The sequence below is a fragment of the Humulus lupulus genome, chromosome 6 (genome assembly GCF_963169125.1).
Source record: "Humulus lupulus chromosome 6, drHumLupu1.1, whole genome shotgun sequence".
NCBI lineage: Eukaryota > Viridiplantae > Streptophyta > Magnoliopsida > Rosales > Cannabaceae > Humulus > Humulus lupulus.
In genome coordinates, this window is record NC_084798.1 from 74,816,894 (window position 1) to 74,827,770 (window position 10,877).

General features: G+C 34.8%; 1 non-coding gene across 1 annotated transcript; it reads right to left on the reverse strand.

Moving 5' to 3' along the window:
• Positions 1-10,279: 10,279 nt before the first annotated feature.
• LOC133787559 (small nucleolar RNA R71) lies at positions 10,280-10,386 on the reverse strand. Its single transcript, XR_009872574.1, has one exon. It is a non-coding gene; the product is annotated as a small nucleolar RNA R71 (small nucleolar RNA).
• Between the last annotated feature and the right edge of the window lie 491 nt (positions 10,387-10,877).

Here is a 10,877-nt window from a genome sequence, read left to right on the forward strand (position 1 = left end):
GCTAAACTATAATAAAAGTCATACAGTTTGAAAATGTAATCATCTATTGAAAATTATAAAGCGTTAAATATTTGGGATCCCAAGATACTATTTTAGAAATATTTACAACTCAAAAATATAATTAAAGTCGACTAAACGACAAAATTAGGTTTAATACAAACATCTCCCAAAAATACCCCTGGCCGTGGCAGCCAGGCAAGCCAAACATGTACACGTTGCTTCACGCTCTCCGTACTCATGGTTGGACGACTTTCCCTTTGCCCTTACCTGCACCATAGAGCACCCGTGAGCCGAAGCCCAGCAAGAAAACTCCACAAAAGCAAATAACATATGCATAACATCATTCAACCCATAACAAAACTACCAACAGGCTAAACACATAACGGCCATGCCGCTCCAGGCGCTTTACTAGGCCCTGGGTTTGCGGTCTACACCGTGAGGATATCCCAGGTATCCTATAGGGGTCTCACCCTAGCAACTCACACTCTGCATGCTTAACGCTGCTCCTGGTCCCTTGCCATACTCGGCCTTGCCGTTCTCGGCCTCTGCTGTTCCCGGCCCTCGCCATTGTCTGCCTTCGCCATTCCCGGCTCTTGCCGTTCATTCACATATATGCGCACATAGCATAATTAAACAAATACTTAAACACGTATAAACATAATCAATGGGGCTACACCCTGTAACACAATCATATAGGGTCATGCCCTGCAACACAAACTATAGGGCCTCGCCCTACTCTACGGGTACAACAGTTTTCTTACCTGTGACCCGAGCTTTCCAAGCACCGATGTCCCGAGCACAGTCCCCTAGTCTGAGCCTCACTGAAAACCTATTCACAACGTATCAACAACATCCATCCATCAAGTTCTAATCTATTAAAAAACTTTGGGTCATAATTCTAGTCTCCGGGACCTTGAATTCTATAAATCCGGATGATAAAATCCATCCCGAGCCTTAACTTTTGGATTCCCAAGCCTAAAACCTCCTTGGAGTCCAAAAACTCACTAAGCGTCGTGGCCCCAAGAACCCATGCTGCGGCCCGCCTCAACCAGAAACCCCAACCGCCAAAACAGGGCATGCGCGCCGCGACCCAATGAAGGGAGGGGAAACCCTTTGTTGTCTATTATGCAAGTCAAACTCTCATTAGTGGTCAAATACCGAGCTTATAACTAATTGTATTTATAGTGACGTAATCACAGTGGAATATAAATATGATTATATGTTCAAAATAAGTTAACCCTAAGATTAGTCAGTGCACAGGATTTACACTGACTTGCCAATCTACGATATGTTCTATTTACACATCACACTGTTATGTTCTTTCCAGAACATTAGCAAAGTAGATAAGATCGTATGTATTTGTTACATCGGACTGGACCGATATTGACAGTTGGTAAGATAAGTAAACATATTGTTATAATCTATTCTAGTCATATCATATATGTGGTGTCCCAGAATATTTACTTAGCTAGCTAGGTAGTAGTAGTAGTAGTTAGTATTAGTTTGTAGTATGTTAGATTCTGTGGATTTTGGTTCAAGCCGGGACTTAGTTGGAAACTCATAGCAACAGTTATGGATTTTATAAGTTTAACCTATAGTTTAAGAATATTAATTATAACATAAGGTTTGATTAATATTGTTAGTCTTAGATATATATTTATTATAACTTAAGTTTTAGATAGAACCATTAAGAGCATGACACTTGTCATAATTATGTTTATTAAGGAATTAAGTATTTTGATGAATAGTTTTAATAAAAGAAAGATCTAGAAGCTCTGGAACCTTCCAGAAACTGTTAGGATCACGTTTAGACTTAGTCAAAGTTGTTTTATCAATTCAAAATATGCTTAAAAAGTGCAAATACATGCTTGATATATGAACGTATGCTAATATATCGCAGCTATAGGGGCCGTTATATCGCCTACAGAAGATACAAAAAACACGTCGACTTTGCACGAACGTTCGAACGGGGCTCAAGATTAGGGTGGAGCTGATATATCGCCCAGGGTAGGCGATATATCGCCCCTGGTGATGTATTTTTGAATGTTGGTGATTTTTTAATTTAAAAATACCCTTAACCACTTAGACCTGCCTTTGAACGATTTTGATCGAGTTCTGGGCGTCTATTAAACGAAAATTCAATTCTTTTTCATTTTATAATCATTTATTATTTCAAATTAAAAGGGGTTAGTTTTACTCCTTGAACTCTATAAATAGGACCTAGTACTCAGCCATTTTCTTCATTCTTCAAGCAGTCTTCAGAGCCTCCAAGTTGCTAGTGTTACTATAGAGAGATACACTTGGGTTTTGGGTTAAAGGCTTTATCATTCTAAGCTTTTCTAAACACTTGGGAAGTGAGATATAGTGAGATTTTGGTATTGAGGTTTAGATCAATCCATAAGATCATTCAAGGTATTCTTATCCCTAAGTTCAGTTCTTTATGACTCTATAGTTTTCTTTTATTCATATCCTAACTCTTGTTTATGATTCTTGATTAGGTATTTAAGTTTCTTGAAACTTAAGGTTCTTCTTGGTAAGTTTCTTCTTGATGGTTTAGTCTCATTTCATCTTTATTCTTTAGAGATACTCACCATTCTTACTGTTGGTTTTTAGGAGTGTTCTAATCCCGTTCTTGTTCCCAAATATCCCGGCTGTTGGTAAGGAAAATAGGATAGATTTTATGTGCTTATATGTTTATGTTTATGTTATTATATGTTTTATGTTATGATATGTATATATATGTATAAATATGTCTTGTAGTCATTTGGGGCTTATAGTTGCTTAGATAGCAAACCCCAATCTTTTATGTCGCTTAGGGCTTATAGTTGCTTAGATAGCAAACCCCAAGATTATTTATCATTTTCATGGTTAGAGTTATGATTTACCCTACCTCGACTAGTAGAGGACCTAGATGGGTTATCGTATACTACCATGTGATCTAACCTACCTCGATTAGTAGACATAGGACCTAGATGGTTTATCACACGCCATGTTAATGAGTTAATGGCCATTAATATTGTAGTCCTATATGATATATGTTTTTATAGTCATATGTTTATATTATGGTCTTATGTTTAAGATTAATGATGTATGTTTTCAGTAGATTTTCCTTGCTGGGCATGAGGCTCACTCCTTTATTTTTAGTGTGATGTAGGAAAATGAATATGGAAGGCGGAAGGATTCATGGCAGCTAGGTTTGTGTGTTGAGGATGAATGAAATGAATGGACTGCGTGTCGATTAAGGATGACGTTATTTAGTCTTTTGAATTATGTTTCTTTTGTAATTCCGCACTTAGTTTTAAATAATAGAATTAAAGTTTATGTTTTATGTTTTATAAACAATGCGATCCCATACCATATCTATCACATTTTATATTTTTTATATTATCTTGTATTTGATACAATATTTTGGGTTTTCAATAAAGATATGTTATTTCTTATGTTTGTATCAAAATAGTAGCTATGTCTAGTAGTTTTAATGGTCCAAGGTCTTAGAAATAGTTGGGTCATTACAATATAGTTGACCATAAGTCAATTCAATCTCAATTCTGAGTGGTTAGTATTCTAACTAATTGTATTATTTGAGTTCTTTGACTTGTTCATTACCAGCTTACCCTACGGACTAGCCCATACTTACATCTTGGGAACTCGGTAGTATAATTGACTGGGAGTGTTAATCATAGATATGAACATCTATAGCTTCTGATGAAGAAGTGAAACGATGGTTTCCTTTTAGTTCGGTTCAAGGTGCTAAATGATAGAGATCTCATTTCAATAATTAATATTAGTTTACTGAAATATCATTTACAAGGAACTAAGTATTTTAAGGATAAAATAAAATAAGGGGTAAAACGGTATTTTAGTCCAATCTCATTGTAGACCGTCTATAGAGAGGATTGAGTGATAATTATGGTTGTAACAATGGATAATTAATAACGTATCTATATTTGTTATAGAGTGTTCTATGAATTCAAGAGTGCAATTTCGAGTCTTTAGTGGAGTCACGATGAATTAATAAGTTAGTAAATTTATTTGTTAGATTTATGATAACTTATTGGAGCTTGATTTCATAGGCCCATGGCCCCCTCTATACCTTGGATAAAATCATCTATATAGTCTTAATTAATTTATTTAATTATCAATTAGAATTATCAAAGTTGACAAGGTCAATTTTGGATAGTTTCACATAGTTATGCAATTTAGAGAAGAAAAGAGAAATTGTGGCAGATTTATTAATTAAGATAAATTGGTATCTAAATTAATAAATAAGTTTAAATCAAGGTTCAAATTATAAATAATTAATTTGATAAAGGATTTAATTAATTAAATCAATAGAAAATAATACAGGCCTTGATTTTAAATCCAATGGGCTTATAATAGAATGAGAAATTTCACAGGCCTAAAGCCCATGATAATTTCGACCTAGGGCTGTTAATTGGCTATTATTTTATTGATTTTTTAATTAAATAAATGACCTAAATGAGTATATAAAAGTAATGTTAAGTGAGAAGTCAAATTTTAGACGACATACACTGGTTTTCTAATAGGTTTTAGATTCTCTCTAAACATAAGTTATTTTCTAAGCCTTATTGTTCTTTTCTCTTCTTCTCTCTGTATCTATCTCATGTGTTGAGAATTTCCCACTCTAGTCTAGGTGATTCCAAGGATACTTTGAAAGACTGTGAAGAAAATTGAAGATCGGTTCAATTTCTTAGTAATACTCTGCGATAGAAATGATACAAGGGTTAGAGAAACTGAAGGAAGTACTCATTCATTCCGCTGCATATAATGTAAGTATTCTTATCATTATTTCTTTTTTAATTCAATTTTAGAAACATGTTCTAGGTTATCTCATATTAATTTATTTAATATTATATCTATATGAAAATAAATACAGATCCTGTAGAAGTTTTCTCAACAACTGGTATTAGAGCCTTTGGTAATCTTTATTTTCATGCATGAACATGTTAAAAATTGAATTATTTGATGTGTTTGAATAATTGGATGGATTTCATGATTTTATGAAGCATATTGAATTGTATGTGATTATTAGAAATTTTTAGGTTATTTTGTTGTGTTCTATGCCATTAATTTTTATATATGCTTTATTTTGTATAAAACATGGTAGAAATTAATTGGAAAATGGTTTTGGTTTGAAAAATTGCACAAAAAAATTTTCAGAATTTTTTTGGCCTGGCTGCCATTGCGTGCACGCACCTGCGCACCCAAACACTACGCGCACGAATCACTCGTACGCACCCGCACGCCTGCACGCATCTCCTCAGCAGCCAGCAGCCATGCACCCGCGCCGTGAACAGTACCCATCATGGGTACTGTTCATCCGAATTTTAAAAAAAAAATTAAAGAAAATAAAATTTGTGAAAATTGATTAATTATATCAAAGCCAAAAATATCAGATTTGTTTTATCATTTAAAATTGTTTTTTTTAAATAAGATATTTTTATTAGTTAAGATTTAAATAATTAGATATTTTCTACAAAGATTCAAATTCAAATTTAAAAATTGACTAACAACTTAATTTTAAATCTTTTAATGTTATCCCCAAAATTTGAAAACGACGACGTGGCAATAAAAGTAACAAGTGGCAAGAAATGGCTAGGTCAAAGGTTTTAGATTAATCTGGTGATATTGCTGACATGAAAATTATTTATCTGGTTTGGAAGTGATTTGATCGACCTGGTAGAATTTCTGTCCAGCCGGTAAATATTTTTGACTGATCAGTGAAGTGCTTGGCCGACCAGTCATCTCTTTTGGTCGACCAATCAGATGCTTTGACCGACCAGTCATCTGTTTTGGCCGACCAGTCAAGTGCTTTGGCCGACCAGTCTCTCTTAAAGGAATGAAGTTGGTCGACTAGACAGATCATCATTATGCAGCGAAATTTCAGTAACGACTTCAGCTAGAATTAGTCGTACCCACCGCGGGAATCTCTCAGATTATCCAAAAGAAATCGCATATTGTTGTATTTTAAATTTTATTATTAATTAAATATTGGTGAGAGCAACTGAAATATCCTGATTATGAGGGATTTCGATTTGTGCGATCCTGAACCTATAAATAAAGAGCTCATGGCATCATTGAGGGGATTCGGATTTTGATTTTCCTGAGAGAATATTTTGTATTCTGCGAGAAATATTGTATTATTTTTGTTTACACTTAAGAAACTCATTTGACACAAGTTCATCTGATCTTGAGTGTAGATCCATAAATCACAACTCTAAGTGGATTATGCTATTACCAACATATTGGGACTGAACCACTATAAAAATGATCAGTGTCATTTTTTTCTTGAAGGTTTATTGTAGTTTTGACGTCTACTCGTCTTTGGCCAAAATCGTGGTCAACATTTTGGTGCTTTAATTGAGAGCCTGAAGAGAAAAACACACAATTACCGTATTATTATGGCGCCCAAGAACACCAATGTAGCCTCCAAGAAGCCAGGCACATCTAAAGAGCCTGCTAAATCAGAAAGTCATGGCCCTCAAGACCATGAGACTGAGCCCAGGGTCTTTCTCGAGGAGATGACTCCAGAGGTTGAACAACTCCAGGAAGCCATGGGGGCCTTCCAAGAGGAGATGGCGCAATTCAACACTCAGCAGGAGTCATTCGCTGAAGAGATGGCTAGACAGAAAGCTGCATTTGAGCAGCAAAGACGAGAGATGGATGCCAGGAGCGAAGAGATCAGGCGACAGCAGGAGGAGGCCGATAGGCGACACCGCGAGACTGCACTCGCTCTGGAGGCAGCTACGCAGTTGACCCAGGCCAATGCCCAAGCTGCAGCACGAGGAGCAACTACCCAAGGAGCAAGGAATACAGATGTTGATTAGTGCCCAAAAATACACATTTATTAATTTTAATAGTCAAAATAAATTAAGTTTTAATAAATATTTTCATCAAATTAATATGATTAAATTTATAAATGAAAATATTTAATTTTAATTTAGTTTGTTTTATTTTGTAGGATTTAATTGATATTTTTGGCACTTGGAAACAAAGAAAACAAGAAGTAGAACTGAAAATATAGTGGACTTGTGGCATTTTTGAAGTAATATTGCCCAGGCCAATTTCGGCCCAAATAGCCCAAGCCCAGCAAAATCTGGCTTTTTCTCCTTGCCCAGCCGCCAGGTGTCATCGTTCAAGCTCACCACGTGTTCTCCTGCCAGCCAACCTTGAAGCGCCACCTGTCCGCGCCAAAGCTTCTCCCCTGCCCAGCAACCCAACGTAATGCTCTAGCACATCTACCACCAGCACCTCCAATGTAGCTTCACCCCAACGAAGACCCAAAAGAAGGCCCAACTCCCTTCAAGGCCCAGCCAGAAGCACCTCTCAGCATCCCAAAGCCCAAACGCACCCCAGCCTTCTCCTCTCCCAGCCACTGCCATGTGGCGCCTTCCCATTGGCTGGGAGTGGGTCAAAACCCTCTTGTACCATCAACCACCTTCAACCCATATTTTGTGGGTGTTGGGCCTTGTAAAATTGTCATTTTGAGCTTTAAAGCTCGTCTTTTTTGGTGTTTTTGAAAAAAGCATTTTGACCATACACCAAAATAGCTATGTTAATATTAATAATAAGATTTGATTTTTTTCAAAATCATATTTTATTATTAATATTTTAGATTTATTTTATAAACCCCATTTCGTTGTTTAATTTCTTTTTAGTCATTTTTCTCCATCTATAAATAGGGACTCTTTCTTCATAATATGTATGTAATTTTTAGAGTAAAGAAACTATAGCAAAATTTCTACTCACTTTCTTCTCATATTTTCTTCTTAGAATTTTCTGAGAATCATGAGCATAATGGCCTAATCTTCCTAGGAAGGTTAGGGATGATTCCATATGCTAGTGATGTTATTTTGCTACTTTGATTTACTATGTTCTTAATGTAAAATTTTTGAGTTATTTATATTCTTTCATCTCCATCTTTATTTTGTTATCTTTATTTACTTATGCTAATAGTATATAGGATTAGTCATGCTCTTTCTATGTACTTCTAATTAGTAAAAGTAATATTGATACCTAATTTTATGTCTAATCTTCTATTGCATTATTGCCTTTGGGAATTTTGTCATTTTTAGATTTTTCATAAGATTAACATTGTGCTTTTAAAGTAAAGAACTTTATAACTCAAATGAACTTTTGTTAGAAAAGAATATGGACTTTAATGTTAGATTTTCCAAGTAAATGTTGGGATGTGAACTATTTACTTGTGTATTTTTGTAAATCAAGTAACCAAGTAACTAAACAAGCATATGGATGATTCTTGAAACCTTTCATTTTCTCAAACTCTTGATTACATCTTACCTTTATTTCACTTATCTCATTTTATCACTTTATCAAAAAGACAATACCAAAATCTCAAACATCTTTTCATTTCCATCTTTTTATTTATTTATTGTTACTAATTATTGTGTTATTTTCTACTAATCTTTTGAGTTTAGGTTACCTCCTTGTGGATCGACCGTCTGATTATACTACAACCACCGCTTAGTGGTTGTCACGATTTGGGTGTTAAACAAATTTTGGCGCCGTTGTCGAGGAGGTAATTTTCAAAAGTTTAGTGAAATTTTTACAAAATATTAGTAACTTTATTTGTGTTTTTGTTGGAATAAATATTGTGTTAGTATAGTTTTTTTTATTTACTAATTTTTAATTAATTAGATTATTATTATAACAAAAATAAAAAGAAAAAAGACTAAAAAAAATCATAAACAAAAAAAATATATTTATTTATATATATATTTTCTTCTCTTCTTTTACTCTTTTCTTTTTTCGGTAACAAAAAAATAAAATATATATTTATACTCATATATATAAATATACATATCTATAAAATAAAAGTAAAAAAAAAAAAGCAAAAACAAAAAAAATATATATTTATTCTTATTTCTATCTTTATTTCTTTTTTTCCATTTTCCTTTCTTTTGGTCAAAAAAAAAAAAAAGAACCATATATATATATATATATATTCATATAATTATTATATTTTTTTTTCCTTTTTAGTTAATTCTTATTCCATTTTTCTTTCTTAACTTCTATTCTTTTTTTTAGTTTAATACATATAAAAAAAAATACTAAGTTTGTTATTTTATCCTCACTTTAATTTTCTTTTCTTGATTTTATTCTTGTGTTGTTTATTTTGTTGCTTAGTTTAGGATTTTCCTTTTTTTCTTTACCTTAGTTTTCCTTAGAATTTATGTTTTTCAAAAAAAAAAACAACATAAAATTGTTCATAAAATTTCAATCATAAAACACTTAGTATTGGGAACAATTGTGTAATATTACAAATGGTAGAAACTGATATTGTTCTGTCTAGAAAGATTGGTTGTTAAATAAGGTTTGTGATAGTGTTACCCTCCACACTTACATGGGAACCTCAGGGAGTTCTGTCTAGGCAAGTGTAGGTCTAAAGCGGTACCTTGGCAACCTTCCCAATCGGCCTGGGAACATTTCGAGCATCTACCTTTGCACTATTACATTGTTGAACTTATTACTATAAGAAAACCAAGCTTGTTCTGTCAAAATAAGAAATTTCACTCTGCTTAAAGGTTGTTTGGTCGAAAAGGTTGACTTGTGATCCACCATACTTACTCGGTAACCTCGGAGAGTTCTAGTAAGGCATTGGAGATCACCTAAGAACCTCCAAATCTACCTGGGAACAAGTTTAACAAAAATATAGATATATATATAAAAAAATCAAAAAAAAAAAAGAAAAGCAAAGAAAATAAAAAATAATAAATCCAATTTTGATTTTCGAGAGTGGATGAATCATCACGAAACTTCTAGTGACACTTCTTCCAATTCATCCACCACTCCTTCCGGAACTCCTTCCACCAATCCTGCTTCTCCACAAACTTTCGCTGATAATAATCCATTCACAATGGCTCGCACTGATGACATCCAACCAAGAACTCTCAATGACTACCTCCATCCTACTCGCACTTCCATGCCTTCATGCATTATCTTCCCTCCTAATATGCCCGCATTAGACTTTAAACCTGGCATGACTCAACTCTTGCCCACGTTTCATGGAATATAAAACGAAAGCCCATACATGCATATTAGAGAATTCGATGAGGTAGTAGCCACGTTCTATAACCGAGCTGAAAATGTCGATGCTGTGCGACTGAAGTTCTTCCCTTTCTCCTTGAAGGACAAAGCCAAAAGCTGGATATACTCTTTGAGACCTAGGTCGATTGGAACATGGGAGGAGATGACCAAATCTTTCTTTCTGAAACACTTCCCCAGCCATAAGACCAACAGTCTAAAATGACAGATTTCCACATTTTCCCAAAAGGACAATGAGACGTTCTATCAAGTCTGGGAAAGATTCAAAGATCTGTTGAATCAGTGCCCACACCATGGCTATGAGAACTGGCGTTTGGTCAGTTACTTCTATGAAGGCCTCACGAGTCGTGAGCGCCAGTTTGTAGAAATGCTATGCAATGGTGAATTCCTCGAAAAAGAGCCAGACGATGTTCTTGAATATCTCGAAGAAATCGCGAAAAAGTCTCACACCTGGACTGGTCCAAGTGCTACTGACAGCACCAACCGACATAAACCATCTGGGATCTATCAACTTCGAGAAGAGGATAGTGTTAAGGCCCAACTCGAAGCTTTGAAAAAGCAGTTTGAGGTCTTAATGACGAAGAATAGCCAAAAATCGCACATGATCGCTCAAGCAGAACCGCAAGAACCTTGCTTTGTTTGTGGAGGGACGGAGCACTTAGCTAAGGACTTCTTAGCTTTGAATGAAATGAGGGGGGTTTATGAGGAGCAATGCAATGCCTTAGGGGCATATAACAAGCCATTCTCCCATACGTACAACCCTGGTTGGAGAAACCACCCAAATTTAAGTT